Source organism: Bufo gargarizans, chromosome 1, assembly GCF_014858855.1.
Source record: "Bufo gargarizans isolate SCDJY-AF-19 chromosome 1, ASM1485885v1, whole genome shotgun sequence".
In the NCBI taxonomy this organism is placed as follows: Eukaryota; Metazoa; Chordata; class Amphibia; order Anura; family Bufonidae; genus Bufo; species Bufo gargarizans.
Window position 1 is genome coordinate 451,595,334 of NC_058080.1, and position 22,543 is coordinate 451,617,876.

Below are 22,543 nucleotides of genomic sequence, written 5' to 3' on the forward strand. Positions count from 1 at the left end.
CTCTGTAGTTTTGTTGGCCTTGGCTGACACAAACGACAGGTTTATAATTGTAGATATTGGGGAAGTTCTGCAGATGCTCGCATCTTCAGGGCTGCCAGAATGGGTCGCTGGCTTCAGTCCAACCAACTGGACGTACCACAGCCAGCAAACCTTCCTGGCTCTACTGGGCCACCAGTGCCTTATGTGGTTGTAGGGAACGAGGTATTTGCCCTTTTCTAGCCACCTGATGCGTCCTTATCCTCGACGCCGTTTGGATGCCAAGAAGCGCAATTTTCATTATCGGTTAAGTAGAGCCAGAAGGTTTGTGGAGTGCACATTCATGGACTTTTGTGTTTGCCAGTAAATTTTCCTAACCAGGATGGTTTGAGTTTAGTTACTTTTTTCATTTTTTAGTTAGGGACTCGCAAGATAATGAGGACCCTTGACGTGGGTTGCGAGCTTACATATTTTGCTACCAAATAGTCTCATCTAAATGGTATGTGAAATATGTACTAATACCTCATTTATCTATTAGCTACACATTGTTTCATAACATTTTACAGTGCTAAATGTGGCAAAATTAGAGCATTTTTTCAAAATGATTATATGTATAATACTGAGTAAAATAAATGTATTATTATTGATTATATGGTGTTCTAGGAGTATAGATTTGTTGGTCTAACATGTTCTGTATATATGTGTAATAAAACATACTTAGTGAAATTACGTAGGACCTACATTTTCATGTAAGAACCCCTAAAAAATAAAGTATTGAACATCAGTGTTTGTGTGCAAAATTAACATTTCATATGTGTCCTATGTGGTTACTAATGTTTCTTAAAAAATTTCTATCTATATATTGGCCCAGATTCAGGTAGATTTGCCCATTACTTACACCTGAGCCGCTCAGCTGAATTTCTCTGCGCTGGAGCAATTTTGCCAAATTGCCACCTGATTCAGGAATCGTTTGTTCATTTAATTTGCTCCTGTTTAAGGCAAAGCTGAGGGTGCAAGGCCGTGCAAGTCAAAGTGGGTGTGCCCCTATGTAAATGAGGAATTTTCGGCTCAGCAGAGGTTTGCTAGCATAATTTCAGGGCAAATCCTGCTCAGCTGCTTGCACTGAGCAAATAAATAGGAGCAGACTTGCGCAGGTTCTTTGCTGAATTTCATCCTGCTTTTTCCTACCCCCCCCTGAGCAAGGAAATTCAGCCCTTTTGCAAGACATGGCACCTCCCAAAGGGACCAAAATAAGGAAGGCCAACTTTGTGGCTGCAGAGATGGACATCCTGATTGCTGCACTCCAGCAGCATAAGGAAGTCCTATATGGTGCCCAGCGGGCAAACACCACCATTGCCCAAAGGAGGGCTATATATGAAGCCATTGCCCTGGACATCAATGCCCTGGGTAATGAAGTGCGTACCTGGGATGACATCCAGAAGAAATTAAATGATATGAGACATTTGGCCATCTTTTGCTAACTTGCCCCTGCTTTTAACAGGAGCAAGTTTGCCCAGGGAAAAAAGCTTGCACGCTTCCAGCGCAAGATGCGCATCACACGCGCATGTTTCTGAATCATCGGCAGTACCTAATTTGCATATTCGCTGAGGGAATTCCATGAAGGCGCAACTTACACCCCGTGCAAAATTGCACGAAAATTGCGCAGGAACAGCTAGGCTGCGTGCGCGGGAAAATGGCCGCTTTTCAGGCTTAACTGGTTTACAGAATCAGCCGCAAATTTGCATAGGAGCAAATCAGTACTTGCGCGGCGCAAATCACACTTGTTCCCGCGCAAGTGCTTCTTGAATCTGGGCCATTGTGTTATGTGTATGTGTATGCACAATAAAATTAAATCTGCTACATTAGAAACTTGAAAACAAAAATGTGTTTAATTGCACACAATGTCAAAATAAATTCTCGGTTATATTAAAATAAAATTATTTGGGGGCGGAGCCTAGCGGCGCACGTTGCATCAGCTCCGGCAAGTATCCTGTATATTTCACCTTCAGCGGTGGCGATTTGCGCTGAATTTGTTCAGAGAGGCAGGGGACACAATCCGCAAGCGATTCGGCTCAGTGTTCAGAGAACATGCCGGCGAAAAGATGCAAAACACCGAGCCGACAGGAGAGGGAAGGCTGCTTCCAAGATGGCGCCGGTGAAGAGGACTGGCCTGACTTGCGGTCAGCGTGAGTCAGGGAGCTGCAGCGCGGCTGGAGCGCTTTGCTCACAAATCACAGCAGTCCCCCAGGCATGAATGGGGTGCAAGAGATGGCACCCTGACACCATCAGATGAGGGCATAGGGGAGCAGGAAGGCCCCTGTGCTGATGATCAGCAGCTCCTCAGCCAGCAAGATGGGGGGGCGGGCAATAGCCTATACAGCACTGAAGAAGGCCTGCCAGAGGTCACTACCCCTGAGCCCACTTTAAAAGATGTGATGACAGCTATTGCTAACTGCAACGTCACCCTCAAGTCTATGAATATAAATATTGGAAGCCTAAAGGCTGATATCTCCATTATTCGTCATGACCTACATAAGGTGGCTGAACGCACCTCAGAGGTAGAGAGGAGGGGGCTTCTACCCTGCAGAAAGAGAGCCGTGCCGCGTCAAAAGACATAGCGGTGCTTTATGCAAAAACTGATGATCTTGAAAACCGCTCTCGCCGCAATAACATTCGGCTGGTGGGAATACCAGAGAAGTCAGAAGGCCCAGATCCTACTGAATTCATTGAAAAGTGGTTTGCGGATAAATTCTGAGATAGAGGACTTTCTGCACTATATGCGGTTGAACGAGCACATCGGGTCCCCACCAGACCCCTGCCACCAGGGCGTCCACCTCGCCCAATACTCGCTAAAATCCCGCACTATCGCGATAGGGACACTATACTGAGGGCCGCGAGGTCCCAACCTGATCTGAAAATCAATGGGGTACAGGTGTCACTGTTTCTGGACTATTCGTCGGATGTACAAAAGAAGAGGGCTCGCTTTGTGGATATTAAAAGGAGGCTGAGAGACTTGCAAGTCCAGTATTCCATGATGTTCCCGGCCAGTCTCAGAGTGGTGGCGTTTGGATCCGCTGTGTTCTTTGAAGATTCGGATGCTGCGGTCAAGTGGCTAGATCAGAATGAGCGTCGCCTTAGGATCCCATCGACTGACACCTGAGACTGTTGCTCCGGTTGTGCTTTGGATATGTTCGATCTCGGATGGATTTTCGGTGTCTCCTGGATTATCTACTCACCGCTGTTGACATTTCTCTTCTGTCTTTAGCCGATTGCTGGAGACACTTCGTAGGTAGAGCGTACGCCCTTGGATGCTCCCCACTTTCTCATTGTGCCTGGGAGTGGTATCGTGTTGGATGCTGTGCTGCTCCAGGCGCTGTTGGGCCAGGTTCACATTATTGGCCCCAGGTTCACTAGCAAATCTGGTTATGCTACTTATGTTTCTTGTGAGGGTAGGGATGGGTGGGTGGGGGGAGGGTTTATTGAGGGTTACTACTGCCAAATGTGTCAATGATAGTAGTTCTAAGATGTTGAAACGTACAGTCCTTATTCACCTAGATGGGGGAAATGAGAAAGAGATGGGAGACTATACTCTGTTGATTAACATTGCTTTTTCTTGCAGCTTCTGGGACTTGGAGATGTATGTGGCCCTAACCTACTTTTATTTTTGTATACACTCTTATGGGATCTGTTACGAGAATACTTAGCTGGAATGTGAGGGGAATGGCGGATGCTACGAAAAGACACGGTTTATTTCGCTACTTATCTAGATATCAGCCAGCAATAATATGCTTGCAAGAAACGCATATAACCAAACAATCTATACATGTACTGCAAAAGCCGTGGTTGGGATATTCGGTGCATTCCATCTTCTCCTCACATTCCAGGGGAGTTAGTATCCTGGTCCATAAAAATATCAAATTTGAATGCCTTAGGGAATGTGTGGATGAGGAGGGAAGGTTTATAGGGGTACATTGTGTGGTCCAAGGGATGAGAATGGTGTTGGCGACAATCTATATACCCCCACCATTTTCCTCGGTACCTTTGAGAAAGCTTCTGGGTTTTATGGCAGAATATTCTGAGCTTCCAATGCTAATAGTGGGAGACTTTAATAACGTGCTCAATAGCTCGCTTGATAGATGCCAGGTCACAACTAGTGACGGTAGTACTGGTGAAACTAAGTTCGCGAGACTACTGAGGGAAGTAGGTCTGACGGACATATGGAGGGAGACCCACCCCCTGGACAGGAAATACTCGTGTTGCTCCTCGACCTATGGCTCCCTATCGCGTATAGATATGGGTTTGGTGAATGCTCCCATGTTTCCACTTGTACGGAACTCAGAGTATCTTGCGAGGACCCTATCAGACCACTCCATATTTAGTGTCGCCCTTGAAATTTCTGAGACAGCCAGACCGGGGGCAAAATACTGGCGTTTGAACGCTTTCTGGTTAACACTGATGGGTGATACGTCTGATACGCTTCAATCCCTTAGGGAATACTTCCACCTAAATGAGGGAACTGCATCTCCGATAGTTGTTTGGGAGGCAATGAAGGCCTTCCTCAGGGGCTCCCTAATTAAATCAGTCAGTCGGATTAAATCTAAATCTAGAGAGCTCGATTTACAAAAACATGTGAATATGATGCGGCTCTTCTACAAACAACAATTTTTCGCAGAAGGGGAAAGTGTCGACATATGCTCTCGATTATAGCGAAAGCTCAGCAAGGTTCGCAATGTATTACTGGCCTGATAGATTCCAATGGCATCTTGAGGCGTGATACTGAGAACATCTTAAATATACAAAATAATTTTTATTCCTCTCTGTATACTTCTAAGGTGTCATGTTCAGATGAGGAGATTGACACCTTTTTGAATACGTTGGATCTTCCTAAGTTGTCAAGGGAGGATAGCATGCGGTTAGAGGAGCTGATTGAGTTGGAAGAAATGAGGGCGGCATTGGGTGCTATGGCTAATGACAAAGCGCCAGGATTGGATGGGCTTCCAGCGGAAGTATATAAAACCTTTGCGGAAGTACTGCTCCCGGAACTTTTGAAGGTACTTAATTATTACAAGGAAAGGGGGGTGTTGCCTCTGTCTATGCAGGAGGCGCTCATAGTCGTCATTCCTAAGCCGGACAAGGATCACTCTCTCCCTGACTCATATAGACCGATCTCTTTGCTCTCCACCGACGTTAAGTTGCTTGCGAAGGTATTGGCCACGCGTCTATCTAAAGTAATTTTGTCTATCATACACTCTGACCAGACTGGCTTCATGCCTCAGAAATCTACGTCAATTAATATAAGAAGAGTGTTTGCCAGTATTCAACTCCCAGCGGAAAATGTTGGAGATTTCTTTCTTTAGACGAGGCCAAGGCCTTTGACAGCATTGAATGGCGATTCCTGTGGAGAGTTTTGGTGCATATGGGATTTGGAGATGAGTACATATCCTGGGTCCGGGTGTTGTATTCTAGTCCTAAAGCATGTATTAGGGCGAATGGTGGGGTGTCCCCCAAGTTCTGTCTGGGCCAGGGCACTAGACAGGGGTGCCCGTTGTCGCCTCTGCTATTTGCAGTTGCGATTGAGCCTCTAGCTGCAGCGATTCGCAGGTCTTTAGACATTCGGGGGTTCCAATATGGGACAGTTAACAATAAAGTGGCGATGTATGCAGACGACACTTTGCTCTTTTTAGGGGACACTGGTCCATCCCTGGCAGCGGCTATGACAATTATTGATTGCTTTGGTGCCCTGTCGGGTCTGACTATAAATTGGGGAAAGTCGGCAATTATGCTGCTTGACGGGCAAGCGCAGTCGCAGATTGTGCGAGAAAGGAATATTCCGTGCGTAGTATCCTTTAAGTACTTAGGTATACGTGTATCCCCCAGACTTCGGGACTTTGAGCGCCTTAACTTTGACCCGTTGGTTATTAAGTTTAGGAGTAAAGTTAGGGCGTGGTGTAAACTATATCGGTGGCGGGAAGAGCAAACCTTATTAAAATGGTGTTGATGCCCCAGTTACTTTATATTTTGCATAATTCCCCGGTCTGGCTGTCAAAGTCTAAATTTGATCAGATTAATGCTATTTTCAGGGAGCTCATCTGGCGCAAGGGTCAACCGAGAATTAAACTTGAAACGCTGTAATATCCTAAAATGGAAGGGGGCCTTGCAATACCGAACCCTTGGGTATATTTCCTAGCTACACAATGCCAGCACTTTAAAGGGTGGACGGACCCGGAGCCGAGTGAGGTGACATGTCAGTTGTTTACTCATTACTTGTCATCTAGTGACCTAATGTTACTCCTGGAGACTAGAGGTGTCGGGAAGAGTGATCCGATGGGGGATCTGGGGTATTTGATGCAGTGTACATGGAACAGGGTTAAGCAGCTAAGGGGAATTGTTGGCAATACGGAATATACTCCACTGTGGGGCAATCCTGCGCTGACAGAGTTCCTTTCTTTGACTGATTTCGGAGCATGGAAAAGAAAGGGAATCCTGAGATTAGGCCACCTTCTGGAAAAAAATTAAATTATTTGTATCACAAAATTTCTATAAATTAACATACTGCCTTGATGGCGAGGAAGGTCCCTGATAAGGATGGGCTGAGTATTGTGAGGGTCCAGCTTGATTTGTAGCTTGGCCCTCATAAGAAGTCCCTGAATATTGGCTCTGGGAAGGAGCCCTAGAATATTGGGCCTGGGAAGGGGGGCCAGAATATTGGCTCTGGGAAGGAGCCCTAGAATATTGGGCCTGGGAAGGGGGGCCAGAATATTGGCTCTGGGAAGGAGCCCTTGAATATTGGGCCTGGGAAGGGGGCCCAAAGCATTGTGGTGGCCCAGCTTGACTGGGCGAGAGTCCCGGAGGACCATAGCTGGGTTCACCCTGAATCTGGGGCACATATGGCGCAATTGGGGGGCCATAATGATCCCTTGGGGGGGGGGGGCATTTGTTGGTGGTCCTGTAATGGCTGGGAAACTGTTGGGTTGTTGGGGACAAATAGTTGCCCATAGCGGCGCAGATTTCCCAATGCGTCATGCATTACAGAGGGAACGGTTAGGGAATTTGCTAGTCTCAGAACGATCTCGAGCAAAGTTCTCGTTCTTAATAATCGTTCTGGAGATAGCTGCCGCATATAATGGGCCAGACTACGGGCAAACATATCATGATGATCCTCCTGCCGGGCCCTAGATTAATAATCCAGAACTTGGACATTAATGTTGGACTCGGCAGGAGGATTTGCCCGTCGTCTGGACCTGCTGGGTAGAGCCAGAAGGGGGGGGGGAATCAGCTCCCGATGCTTCAGGAGGCTCGGAAGGTGCTGGTCTGGGTCCAGGAAGAGTCTCCTGCTGGGCAGCTGTCGTCTCCTCCTCACAAGCGCTCGACAGTTGTGGAGCCAAATCATCACCTTCCTCCTCTAGGTTGTCCTCCGTTCTACAAAATGAATAAAATACATATACATGACGATTAAAAATAATCCTTGCACATATTCCTGTCATAAGCTACACAAACTACATTTGTCACATAGTACTAACTGGTCCAACAAACAGGGGCATCATTATGTCAAAACATTCGGGGCTTGTGCCCCAGATGTTTTGTCCACTGCCCTAAATGTTATGCTGGATTGCTGATAGCATTTTTTGGGCATATTCCAGGGACTTTTTATTTTGATTGGAACTGGGCAACCCCACAGATCACCCCCCACCCCCCCTTGTACTTGTTCCGCTACTTATCTGCTGCGCCGGCATGAGTTCAGTCACTTCTGTGGCATCGGTGCTCAATCCCGTCCTGCGATTGAGCACCGATGCCACCAAAGTGACTGAACTCATGCCGGCGCAGCAGATAAGTAGCGGAACAAATACAAACCGGATTCCCAAAAAGTTGGGACACTAAACAAATTGTGAATAAAAACTGAATGCAATGATGTGGAGATGGCAAATGTCAATATTTTATTTGTAATAGAACGTAGATGACAGATCAAACGTTTAATCCGAGTAAATGTATCATTTTAAAGGAAAAATATGTTGATTCAAATTTTCACGGTGTCAACAAATCCCAAAAAAGTTGGGACAAGTAGCAATAAGAGGCTGGAAAAAGTAAATTTGAGCATAACGAAGAGCTGGAAGACCAATTAACACTAATTAGGTCAATTGGCAACATGATTGGGTATAAAAAGAGCTTCTCAGAGTGGCAGTGTCTCTCAGAAGCCAAGATGGGTAGAGGATCACCAATTCCCACAATGTTGCGCAGAAAGATAGTGGAGCAATATCAGAAAGGTGTTACCCAGCTAAAAATTGCAAAGACTTTGCCTCTATCAGCATCAACTCTGCATAACATCATCCGAAGATTCAGAGAATCTGGAACAATCTCTGTGCGTAAGGGTCAAGGCCGTAAAACCATACTGATGCCCGTGATCTCTGGGCCCTTAAACGACACTGCACCACAAACAGGAATGCTACTGTAAAGGAAGTCACAGAATGGGCTCAGGAATACTTCCAGAAACCATTGTCAGTGAACACAATCCACCGTGCCATCCGCCGTTGCCAGCTGAAACTCTACAGTGCAAAGAAGAAGCCATTTCTAAGAAAGATCCACAAGCTCAGACGTTTTCACTGGGCCAGGGATCATTTAAAATGGAGTGTGGCAAAATGGAAGACTGTTCTGTGGTCAGACGAGTTACGATTCAAAGTTCTTTTTGGAAATATGGGACGCTATGTCATCCGGACCAAAGAGGACAAGGACAACCCAAGTTGTTATCAACGCTCAGTTCAGAAGCCTGCATCTCTGATGGTATGGGGTTGCATGAGTGCGTGTGGCATGGGCAGCTTGCATGTCTGGAAAGGTACCATCAATGCAGAAAAATATATTCAGGTTCTAGAACAACATATGCTCCCATCCAGACGTCATCTCTTTCAGGGAAGACCCTGCATTTTTCAACAAGATAATGCCAGACCACATTCTGCATCAATCACAACATCATGGCTGCGTAGGAGAAGGATCAGGGTACTGAAATGGCCAGTCTGCAGTCCAGATCTGTCACCACCAGACATCTGAGAAGCTCTGACAGATGCCTTTCAGAATCTCCTCCTTGAGCTTCCTTTGTTTTGCTTTCAGTTCCTCATCTCGTTAGCCTCTCTCAGCTGTCATGTAGTTGGACTGATTGCATCCCTTTAAATTCCTCCCCATAGTGCATCAGTGTGCGGTTTATATTTCTTCCTGGAGTGTGTGTGCATGCTGATCCTACTTCCCAGTCTTCTACAAGATAAGTGTTGTGCATTCTTTTGTGTTTTTCTGTTTGCTGGATCCCAGGTGACCCTGACTCCCTCCGTATCTAGTGTAGGGAGCCGGTGGTCGTGTCCCCTCACTATTATAGGGTGTTCAGGTGTTATACAGTCGAGGTACGAGGATATGCGATTATCTACCATTGGGATTATTGCATAGGCTGAGCAGTAAGGGAGAGAGCCAGGTCTGATGCAGGGGTCTCCCTTTTGTTCCTTAGTTTTGGATCCAGTGAGTCGTATATTCATTTTGTGTTGTCTTGTTTCCTGTACACCTTCCGTGACATTATAAACCGCCAAAACCGTCTCAAGCATGGATCTGGTTTCACTTTTGACTGAACGCTTTCAGGGTCTTTCATTGGAGGTAGCAGATCTCCGTAAGACTCTTTCTCATTTTCTCATGACCGATTCAGCTTGCGTTCATGGAGTTTGTTCTGAGCCTAAGATCTCGCTCCCGGATACGTTCTCCGGGGGTAGTGAGAATTTTGTGCGTTTTAGAGAGGCTTGCAAACTCCATTTTCGCCTTCTTCCCAGTTTCTCTGGTGATGAGGAATGGAGGGTGGGGATCATTATATCGCTGCTCAGGGGTAACACTCAGTCGTGGGCCTTTTCGCTGCCGATGGTGTTGTGCCTTTTCATAGGTAAATGCATTGATATCCAATTTATTTTAGTCAAGATGAATGTGCATTACCTTTAAGAGCCATGCTCGACTATAGTTGACAATTTTGTATGTCTTGAGTAGGCCAAATTAAGGTCGTACAAAGGTTTCTGCTTTTTAGTGTTATTCTTCTCATGAATGTACCAGTCTGAGAAGAATACTCCTTGTCTACTCTAAAATTTATGACAGGAGGTAAAGATAAGCTCTATGCAGCTGGTGATAATTACCTATACAATTAGGCATTTATCAATGAAGCAAATATATAATATTCATGTATTCATTTAATGAACCTTAGTCCTTAGCATAAGACAATCAGTAGAACATATAATATATATTATACTGTTATATGTGATGAAGACAACATGTATCCAGTATATTATATATATTTCTCATTAGGAGAATATTTGTCTCTAAAAGAGTGTCTGTGAAGATGTGTGTTTTGTAACAATTATTCACCTCTTTGGTATGAGAGGAGGTACTGATATCTCTGAGAAAACAAAGCCAGTGAAGTTATTTACGATACACAAATAAACAGTGTGAAAAACATTCCGAGAGACGCCTAGAGCTACAAGTGTCAGAGTTAATCCCTATAGCCTTGAATTAAAGCTTTTAAGGTCAAAATGTATATTATACCTTTATTCAGACTTACAGAAGTTAACCCTTTATACTATGATGCAAATAGCTTACACAGCAGTGCCACCTAGGTATGAGTAGGTGACATTACAACAGTAGCAAAAGTGCATTCTGGGTAAGGTTATGATGTCATTTCTTATCAATAGTCACGCCCATCCGATTATGATTGGAAACTTCCAAACTAGGAAGGTGTGTCTAACTGATAAGTTTGTGTTCATAAACCATACACAGGGGAGAGAAAAGGACAGAAAAAAGACACACACAAGAAAGAGGAGAGGAGAGAGGAGAAGTTGAGCTCTCTAGAGGCGTCTATCAGGATGAAAGCCATGGTTAGATGCGCTATGATGGACCACTCAGCTTTCCTAGGAGCAGAAGTGAGATTTCTACTAGGACTTGGTAAGAGACACAGAAAATTATATTTAATTTTATTAAGACTAATTTGATAGTGTGGGTGAAATTATACCATCTAGATTGGCGAATAAATAAATAAATTAATTAATTAATCATCTCCATTTTGAGATGTAATCTTAGGATATTGTGAGACTTCATTCTACCTGCAGAAGAATTAAGACTCATAATCTAGCAAAGCATTAAATGATTGCTTTTTTATATATATATATATATATATATATATATATATATATATATCTTGATAGAACATTCTTCGCCAAGCTAATTGATGGATTCCCACAGGAAAGACATATTTCAAAGTCCTTCCCATTTAAGATATGATCTAGCAATGATCCTAGATGCCTGTTTTTTTGTCTTAATAGTCTTACCAAAGTCATATGTGTGAAAATAGTCCAGGATGGGGCGGAAGGATACAGTTATCTCTTCTAAGTTATATCCTTGAATGGATTTGCCCATGCCTGAAGTCATGTGATGTGTAGTTGGTTAGAGGGGGTGGAATGTATTTAGCATTCCATATTGATGTCTAGGATTAGACATGCCTGTCCTGATATCATGAGGCTTTCTCTGAACAGAAGTGATGTATATAAATTATGTTCATATTTTTGATATCCTAACCTAATAATAGCTTGGTTATAATGTGACAAGTTATTTCCACTCACATGTATTGTTAAGCTTGTAATGCTTTATATCAATGCTATATATATTCATTTGCATGTTTCATTGTATTTATTTACTTATATATGTTTATAACCTTGTAACCAATAAATCTGCATATTTTTATAATACCTGTGTATTGTTGTGTAATGTAGGATTACATGTTTTATCATTAACGTCATCTCACGTCAAAAGAACTTATTTATCTGAGGAAATAGTCGGACTCAGATGTGAATTGTATCAATTAGGTTGTCTACAATTCACCAGGTCATGATTTTAAGAATTTATGACAAATTTTATAAAAAAATTTTTTTTTATGGTTAATAATTTTTATGACCATAATTAATAATTCTTAATTGAATTATTACCACCCGACATAAATGGAGGCCCCAGCGAGATTTGATTGATGAGATTACATATTAATGATAAATTGTCATGTATATTGTTGCTGGCATTAGAATGCTACAGCCAGATCACTTTTATAACCCTTAGAAGGGCGTGGTCTATACATAGTCAAAATTATTGTCCTGGTACTGAAGGGTTAAGCCCGTACCAGAACCGCAGATGAGTTGTTGCAGTAAAGTGTTATTACACGAATGCAATGAGTGCATGACATGTAAATCAACTCAGGAGTTGTTTGTCTATGCTAAACACAATTGATGTTTTTGTATCGCCAGAAATTAATAGAAAATTGTCCCAAGATAGGGAACAGATGTAGGTCTCATTAGCCTAGGCGGTACAGGGTCCGGTTCTAGTCCTTTGTTTGACTCAGGAACCTTCCTATTAATTCCTGGCCAGTTGACTCCCATAGTTGGAGATTTACCCCCATATACAGGGAGGTTGAGTTTAGTAGCTCAGGGCGTTACAGGATAATAGAGGAACTTTATACATAAAGTCTGACCCAATGTTATTGATAAATAGAATCTATAAGAGAACAGTTTTAAACAGGTTAATTGCTATGTATGCTAATGTAACCATACTTTCTTATAGGATCCTAATGTATAATTTGCAATTGCTACAGATATGATAATCCCCAAAGGGGGGAATTGTTTCATCTATCTCTGATTAATCGTTTCAGATTTTATATTTTATTTGTTTGTGATATATAATTATTTTTTTAAGCAGAGTATCTAGAACCTGTGAATTTATTTTAAGTAGTGAAAAGCGCAAAACTGTATTTAAATAGCTCTGTTAACTAACCCTAATTGCCTTAAAAAGTCTCCTAAGGGAGGGGGTCACAGAGCTGTGTCATGTATACAATCAGTTTTCCTGCAGATGCTGTATGTCCCAAAATTTTGCCCACCATCTTAAAGATGGGAGGGGGGAAGGAGCACATTCCTAAGTTTAGATGCATGTCAGTGAAAAGGTCAGAGGTTGCAGAGCTGCGCTGTGAGCTGATTTCTTAAGTCAGACTAATGGAAAGGAAGAGTAAGATTCTCCCAACTCCATTGAATGTAAATTCCTTATCTCATGAAGTGAATAAAGAGTATAGAAAAAGTTGTTTAATACTTTGCTGAGATAGAAATGTCCAGTAAACGAAGCAAACTGCTTCATTAAATTAATAGTTATAGCAAGTCAATAAATGATTAATGATATTGATTACTAATCAAATTTTTCCACAGGATCATTAACATGATGTTTGTGTAGAGTTTTATTTCAGGGCTAAAAACGCCAAGAGCTGTACTGAGATTGAAAAAAGCAAAAATTTGAAGATGAAGACACATCATAAATTTCATATGATTGGTGATGGTATCGTATGACTGAAGAGAGACTGAACAGTTATACTAACCATATTGTTTGTCTATCAATTGTGACTAACTAGTCGTCACTGTATTCCATGTAGAGATATGGACGCATATATATATTACTCTGTTTTGAGGTAATCTCAAAGTATTGATTGGGTTATTATCCTAAAAAAATTATAAATAGGCATAACACCTAAGGCTGCATTTGCCTACCAGATGAAGAATAGTTATATCTATTCATGATGCCCTGTAGTTTGTTTTTCTTTGGGGAAAAAAAAACATAAAAGTCCTCAACTAGCTGCTGGCTAAAGTATGACTTAAGTCAAAGGCCTAAAATAGGCAGGTATCTGTTTGATAAAGTTTTGCTGTGTTGTTGCTCATACTGTCTGTTGTTTTCTTAAGTTTAGATGATGGCCCGAGATGGGATCATGTGTTGATGGAAGGACAGATGGCGGAATCCTAAAAGTCTTTGTATCCGGAACCAAGAGAACCTGAGGTCAAGGCTATCCGAGACGCAAGAGACGTCCAATCGGAGCCAACCCAGATGTATCCAAGATGTATCCAGGAGGGACAAGTGGGCAGAGCCCGAGGAGATTCGACAGCCGCTGCAAAAGTACATCACACCAATGCAACATGACAAAGTATTCGAGATCGCAGACATGAAGATATGATGCCAAGCACCGCTCGCTAAATCGAGTTGCCAAGTTGCTGACAAGCCAGGAAGCTATTACTTCCAGTTTTTCATTTTAGCAGCAACATTATTAAGTTAGAGGACCAAAGGAAGATCTTAACTAGAGACACGTTTCCAGAAAGTCCAGAAAATGACCGAAACGTCTTTCTCTCTACAGTGATCATAAAAGAAAAAAAAAAAAACAATTGTATAATATGCGTTCTATGAACCAACGTGTTTATCAATAATGCAAGAAATGTAACCTACTTGTAGTTTAACTAATCATAAAGTTTGTGCGTTAGATTTCTGTCGTAAAAGTACACACAAAATTGTGATACATTTATTCCAAGGTAAAACTTGCGTTCCCTAATCTTTAGAAGAAGACATATGAAAAGCCCTTTATTGCATTTCAGCCTATTCAACCTTCTAATAACGAAATTGAATATGCTGAAAAGGGGGGATTTGTTGTGCCTTTTCATAGGTAAATGCATTGATATCCAATTTATTTTAGTCAAGATGAATGTGCATTACCTTTAAGAGCCATGCTCGACTATAGTTGACAATTTTGTATGTCTTGAGTAGGCCAAATTAAGGTCGTACAAAGGTTTCTGCTTTTTAGTGTTATTCTTCTCATGAATGTACCAGTCTGAGAAGAATACTCATTGTCTACTCTTAAATTTATAACAGGAGGTAAAGATAAGCTCTATGCAGCTGGTGATAATTACCTATACAATTAGGCATTTATCAATGAAGCAAATATATAATATTCATGTATTCATTTAATGAGCCTTAGTCCTTAGCATAAGACAATCAGTAGAACATATAATATATATTATACTGTTATATGTGATGAAGACAACATGTATCCAGTATATTATATATATTTCTCATTAGGAGAATATTTGTCTCTAAAAGAGTGTCTGTGAAGATGTGTGTTTTGTAACAATTATTCACCTCTTTGGTATGAGAGGAGGTACTGATATCTCTGAGAAAACAAAGCCAGTGAAGTTATTTACGATACACAAATAAACAGTGTGAAAAACATTCCGAGAGACGCCTAGAGGTCTGTCTCTAATTGCTACAAGTGTCAGAGTTAATCCCTATAGCCTTGAATTAAAGCTTTTAAGGTCAAAATGTATATTATACCTTTATTCAGACTTACAGAAGTTAACCCTTTATACTATGATGCAAATAGCTTACACAGCAGTGCCACCTAGGTATGAGTAGGTGACATTACAACAGTAGCAAAAGTGCATTCTGGGTAAGGTTATGATGTAATTTCTTATCAATAGTCACGCCCATCCGATTATGATTGGAAACTTCCAAACTAGGAAGGTGTGTCTAACTGATAAGTTTGTGTTCATAAACCATACACAGGGGGGAGAAAAGGACAGAAAAAAGACACACACAAGAAAGAGGAGAGGAGAGAGGAGAAGTTGAGCTCTCTAGAGGCTTCTATCAGGATGAAAGCCATGGTTAGATGCGCTATGATGGACCACCCAGCTTTCCTAGGAGCAGAAGTGAGATTTCTACTAGGACTTGGTAAGAGACACAGAAAATTATATTTCATTTTATTAAGACTAATTTGATAGTGTGGGTGAAATTATACCATCTAGATTGGCGAATAAATAAATAAATAAATTAATTAATCATCTCCATTTTGAGATGTAATCTTAGGATATTGTGAGACTTCATTCTACCTGCAGAAGAATTAAGACTCATAATCTAGCAAAGCATTAAATGATTGCTTTTATATATATATATATATATATATATATATATCTTGATAGAACATTCTTCGCCAAGCTAATTGATGGATTCCCACAGGAAAGACATATTTCAAAGTCCTTCCCATTTAAGATATGATCTAGCAATGATCCTAGATCCCTGTTTTTTTGTCTTAATAGTCTTACCAAAGTCATATGTGTGAAAATAGTCCAGGATGGGGCGGAAGGATACAGTTATCTCTTCTAAGTTATATCCTTGAATGGATTTGCCCATGCCTGAAGTCATGTGATGTGTAGTTGGTTAGAGGGGGTGGAATGTATTTAGCATTCCATATTGATGTCTAGGATTAGACATGCCCGTCCTGATATCATGAGGCTTTCTCTGAACAGAAGTGATGTATATAAATTATGTTCATATTTTTGATATCCTAACCTAATAATAGCTTGGTTATAATGTGACAAGTTATTTCCACTCACATGTATTGTTAAGCTTGTAATGCTTTATATCAATGCTATATATATTCATTTGCATGTTTCATTGTATTTATTTACTTATATATGTTTATAACCTTGTAACCAATAAATCTGCATATTTTTATAATACCTGTGTATTGTTGTGTAATGTAGGATTACATGTTTTATCATTAACGTCATCTCACGTCAAAAGAACTTATTTATCTGAGGAAATAGTCGGACTCAGATGTGAATTGTATCAATTAGGTTGTCTACAATTGACCAGGTCATGATTTTAAGAATTTATGACAAATTTTATAAATTTTTTTTTTTTTTTATGGTTAATAATTTTTATGACCATAATTAATAATTCTTAATTGAATTATTACCACCCGACAATGGGGGCACGGCCCCTCCGTTCAGTGGATGAATTCTTTTTAGCCCTGGGTCAGATATATGATGATCCGGATCGTATTGCTTTGGCTGAGTCTAGACTATGTCTGTTATGCCAGGGTAAACAATCCGCAGAGATATACTGCTCAGAATTTCGGAGATGGGCAGCTGATACTGGTTGGAATGATGCTGCACTCCGAAGTCAATTTTGCCATGGTCTTTCAGAGGGATTGAAAGATGCATTTGCCTTTCATGAGAGGCCTACCTCCTTGGACTCTGCCATGTCTCGGGCCGTTTGTATTGACAGGCGTCTTAGAGAGAGAGGAGAGATCACTCCTTCCTGTCATACTCAATCCCAGGACAGTGCAGTGGTCTCATTCAGTGCGCAGGGGTCTCAGTCGCTGTCAACCCCCTCTGAGCAGGAGCCCATGCAGCTGGGGTTGATTGCCTCTGACAATAGAAGATTCAGCCCGCATAGGAAGGTTTGTTTTTGTTGTGGAGGTATAAATCATTTGGCAAATGTTTGTCCCTCTAGGAGATTCAGACAGTCTTTTGAGAATAATAAAGAAACAAAAAGGAAAAAATCCTTTAAAAATGTTTCATCTGTTAACATTGGCAGGGTTGAGGCGGAAATTGAAGGTTTTCCGTTTGCTTGTAGTTCCCGTTTTGTCCTGCCTGCCAGGGTGGCGCTAGAGAGCAAGAACATTTTTTGTGAGATTTTTGTAGATAGTGGAGCAGCTGTCAATCTCATTGATAATCAATTTGCGATAACTCATGGTTTCCAGGTATGCACTTTGGGAAAGGATATTCCTGTTTTTGCTATTGATTCCGCTCCACTTTCTCAGAAATCATTAAAGGGCATAGTTCACAATATCCGTTTAATTGTGAGTGATGCTCATGTTGAGGATGTGTCATGTTTCGTCCTTAGCGGATTGCCTACTCCTCTAGTGTTGGGGCTACCCAGGCTCACTAAACATAACCCCACCATTGATTGGCAAGCGAAGCAAATAAATGGTTGGAGTGACTTTTGCAGAGAGAATTGCCTCACGACATCTGTTTCTGAGATTTCTACTAAGACTGTACCTTCTTTTCTCTCTGAATTTTCGGATGTCTTCTCTGAGAGCGGAGTTCAGGATTTGCCCCCGCACAGGGAGTACGATTGCCCTATTAATCTCATCCCAGGCTCCAAGCTGCCTAAATCTCGTTTATACAATCTCTCCCAACCTGAAAGGGTCGCTATGCGTGCTTATATCTCTGAGAGTCTGAGAAAAGGACACATACGACCCTTGAAGTCACCTGTTGCCGCTGGTTTTTTCTTTGTTAAGAAAAAAGATGGTTCTTTAAGACCTTGTCTGGATTTCAGGGAGCTGAACAGTATCACAATTCGTGACCCTTATCCGCTTCCTCTGATCCCGGACCTGTTTAACCAGATTGTTGGGGCTAAAGTTTTTTCCAAATTAGATCTAAGAGGGGCATACAACCTGGTCAGGGTCAGAGAAGGAGACGAATGGAAGACGGCCTTCAATACCCCTGAGGGCCATTTTGAGAATTTGGTTATGCCTTTTGGTTTGATGAATGCTCCAGCCGTTTTTCAGCATTTTGTGAACAGCATTTTTTATCATTTAATGGGGAAATTTGTATTAGTGTATTTGGATGACATTTTGATTTTTTCTCCTGATTTCAAAACTCATAAGGAACACTTACGTCAGGTCTTGCTCATCCTGCGGGAGAATAAATTGTACGCGAAACTGGAAAAATGTGTGTTTGCGGTTCCAGAAATTAAATTTCTGGGGTTTCTTCTCTCCGCTTCTGGTTTTCGCATGGACCCCGAGAAGGTCCGCGCTGTGCTTGAGTGGGAGCTTCCTGAAAATCAGAAGGCGCTGATGCGTTTTTTGGGCTTTGCCAATTATTACAGGAAGTTTATTTTGAATTATTCCTCTGTTGTTAAACCACTCACTGATATGACTAGAAAGGGGGTAGATTTTTCTTCCTGGTCGGTAGAGGCGCGTAAGGCCTTTTCTGATATCAAGGAGAGTTTTGCTTCCGCTCCCATCTTGGTACAACCTGATATTTCTATACCCTTCATAGTTGAGGTTGATGCTTCTGAGGTGGGTGTGGTCTTGTCTCAAGGTTCCTCTCCTGCCAAATGGCGACCGTGTGCCTTTTTCTCGAAGAAACTCTCCTCTGCAGAGAGAAATTACGATGTGGGAGATAGGGAGTTGTTGGCCATCAAGTTGGCTTTTGAGGAATGGCGCCATTGGCTAGAGGGAGCCAGACACCCTATTACCGTGTTTACTGACCATAAAAATCTGGCCTACTTGGAGTCAGCTAAGCGTCTGAACCAGAGACAGGCCAGATGGTCTTTGCTCTTTTCAAGGTTTAATTTTGTTGTCACGTTCCGCCCTGGGGTTAAGAATGTGAAGGCAGATGCCCTGTCACGTTGTTTTCCGGGAGGTGGGAATTTTGAAGACCCGGGTCCCATTTTGGCTGAAGGTGTGGTGGTCTCTGCTCTTTTTCCTGAATTGGAGGCAGAGGTGCAGGCAGCCCAGTCAGAGGCTCCTGATCTTTGTCCTCCTGGGAGGTTGTTTGTGCCTCTCGCTTTAAGACACAAGATTTTTAAGGAACACCACGATACGGTCCTTGCTGGGCACCCGGGGGCAAGAGCCACAGTGGATCTCATCGCTCGGAGATTCTGATGGCCGGCGCTTCGTAAGTCGGTTGAGGGTTTTGTGGCAGCCTGCGAGACCTGCGCTCGTGCCAAAGTCCCTCATTCACGGCCATCAGGTCCTCTCCTTCCCTTACCCATTCCTTCCCGTCCTTGGACACATCTGTCCATGGACTTCATTACGGACCTGCCTCGTTCCTCGGGGAAGACTGTGATTCTGGTGGTGGTGGACCGTTTTAGCAAAATGGTGCATTTCATCCCTTTTCCTGGCTTGCCCAATGCTAAGACGCTGGCACAGGCATTTATTGATCACATTGTCAAATTGCAAGGTTTTCCTTCAGACATAGTCTCTGATAGGGGCACGCAGTTTGTTTCCAGATTCTGGAAGGCTTTCTGTTCTCGCTTGAGGGTTCGGTTGTCATTCTCTTCTGCTTTCCACCCGCAGTCGAATAGCCAGACAGAGCGCGTCAATCAGAATCTGGAGACATATCTGCGCTGTTTTGTGGCGGAGAATCAGGAGGATTGGTGTTCTTTTTTGTCCCTTGCTGAGTTTGCTTTAAATAACCGTCGTCAGGAGTCCTGTGATAAGTCACCATTTTTTGGTGCATATGGGTTTCATCCGCAGTTTGGGACATTCTCGGGAGAGGGGTCTTCTGGTTTACCTAATGAGGACAGATTCTCCTCGTCTTTGTCATCTATTTGGCAAAAGATTCAGGATAATCTAAAGAGCATGAGTGAGAGATATAAGCGTGTGGCAGATAAGAGACGTGTGCCTGGTCCGGACCTGAATGTTGGTGATCTGGTGTGGTTGTCTACTAAGAATATCAAATTGAAGGTTCCCTCCTGGAAGTTGGGTCCTAAGTTTATTGGGCCTTACAAAATCTTGTCTTGTCATCAATCCTGTTGCCTACCGTCTTGATCTTCCTCAGACTTGGAAGATCCATAATGTTTTTCCTAAGTCCTTATTAAAACCTTATGTCCAACCCATTGTACCCTCGTCTTTGCCTCCTCCTCCGATTATGGTTGATGGAAATCTTGAATTTCAGGTCTCTAGGATTGTGGATTCTCGTGTTGTCCGCGGTTCTCTCCAGTACCTCGTTCATTGGGAGGGTTATGGTCCTGAGGAGAGGATGTGGGTCCCAGTGACGGACATTAAGGCCACTCGTCTCATCAGGGCTTTTCATAGGTCCCATCCTGAGAAGGTGGGCTCTAAGTGTCCGGAGTCCACTCGTAGAAGGAGGGGTACTGTCACCACCAGACATCTGAGAAGCTCTGACAGATGCCTTTCAGAACCTCCTCCTTGAGCTTCCTTTGTTTTGCTTTCAGTTCCTCATCTCGTTAGCCTCTCTCAGCTGTCATGTAGTTGGACTGATTGCATCCCTTTAAATTCCTCCCCATAGTGCATCAGTGTGCGGTTTATATTTCTTCCTGGAGTGTGTGTGCATGCTGATCCTCCTTCCCAGTCTTCTACAAGATAAGTGTTGTGCATTCTTTTGTGTTTTTCTGTTTGCTGGATCCCAGGTGACCCTGACTCCCTCCGTATCTAGTGTAGGGAGCTGGTGGTCGTGTCCCCTCACTATTATAGGGTGTTCAGGTGTTATACAGTCGAGGTACGAGGATATGCGGTCATCTACCATTGGGATTATCGCATAGGCTGAGCAGTAAGGGAGAGAGCCAGGTCTGATGCAGGGGTCTCCCTTTTGTTCCTTAGTTTTGGATCCAGTGAGTCGTATATTCATTTTGTGTTGTCTTGTTTCCTGTACACCTTCCGTGACAAGATCTTTCACCTATAGAGAACATTTGGCGCATCATAAAGAGGAAGGTGCAACAAAGAAGGCCCAAGACGATTGAACAGTTAGAGGCCTGTATTAGACAAGAATGGGAGAGCATTCCTATTTCTAAACTTGAGAAACTGGTCTCCTCGGTCCCCAGACGTCTGTTGAGTGTTGTAAGAAGAAGGGGAGATGCCACACAGTGGTGAAAATGGCCTTGTCCCAACTTTTGGGGGATTTGTTGACACCATGAAATTCTGATTCAACATATTTTTCCCTTAAAATGGTACATTTTCTCAGTTTAAACTTTTGTTCTGTGATTTATGTTCTATTCTGAATAAAATATTAGAAGTTGGCACCTCCACATCATTGCATCCAGTTTCTATTCACGATTTGTATAGTGTCCCAACTTTTTTGGAATCCGGTTTGTACAAGGGGGGGTGGGGGGATGATCTGGGGGTTGCCCAGATGGCTAGTCCCTTTGCAGTAGTTATTAACCCCTTTCAGCAGTCCCTAATTCACTGAAGGGGGGACTGCTGAAAGGGGTTAATAACTACTGTGAAGCCCCCCTCCCCCCCCCCCCCCCCGGGGATGGGGACATAGCTTCATGGGTGCGTTGTACAGTGGGCCTGTGCCCCAGATGTTTTCAGACCCTAGCAACGCACCTGCCAACAAATATAAGACATATGTGGTAATTGTGGTAGTACAGATGTAGCAGGGATAACCCACACACTCTGAAATATAATGTCTATACTCATCGTGTTAACTTTAACCAAAACGACGAAAAAAAATAAAACGCATTCCACTTTTTTACACATTTATGAGACATCTTATGTCCCATAGAGCATGTGGGTTAACCCTGCTACATCATTAACCTAGGTATCCATACCATCAATCTTACTCAACTTGTCATTTAAATCTCCTACTTTTGGTTGAGAAAGGAGCAATGTGAATGTTTGCTATTGCCAACTATGACATTTCACATTGATCCATTCAAACCATTCACAGTACCTAAAAATTCGACATACAGTGCGTATAGCTTCACATGTTGTGGACAGTGTGTAGAATGGACTTACAGACGCAGATCCATGACGGCGCGAAGGAACATTAGCTGCTCCCGGAAGAGGTAGGGTCTTTTCTTGGGGGGACCAGCGCCGCTCCGCCCCTGATTTTTCATTTCCTTGCGGAACTGGTCACGGCAGCTCCGCCAATGATTCTTGACCTCTTCAACTGGTAATAGAAAGACAAGAAAGGAACATGTATCAATTTCTAAAGTGATAGGTAGACTAACGTATAACAAGGCCTATATACTAGGGAGGACAACATGGATCAAACATGTATACATTGTTTACTTACTTAAATTCTTGCGGCTTTGGCCTTTGGTCGTTTCCCGTATGGGTGCAAACAGATCCTGGGTAACCTCCACCCAGGCAGCGTCCTTCTTATATCTGTCCTGGTAATCTGAAGAACGAAGATCCCAGAAACAGGGCCTATCCTGCACCAGGACAATAAGTTTCTCAACA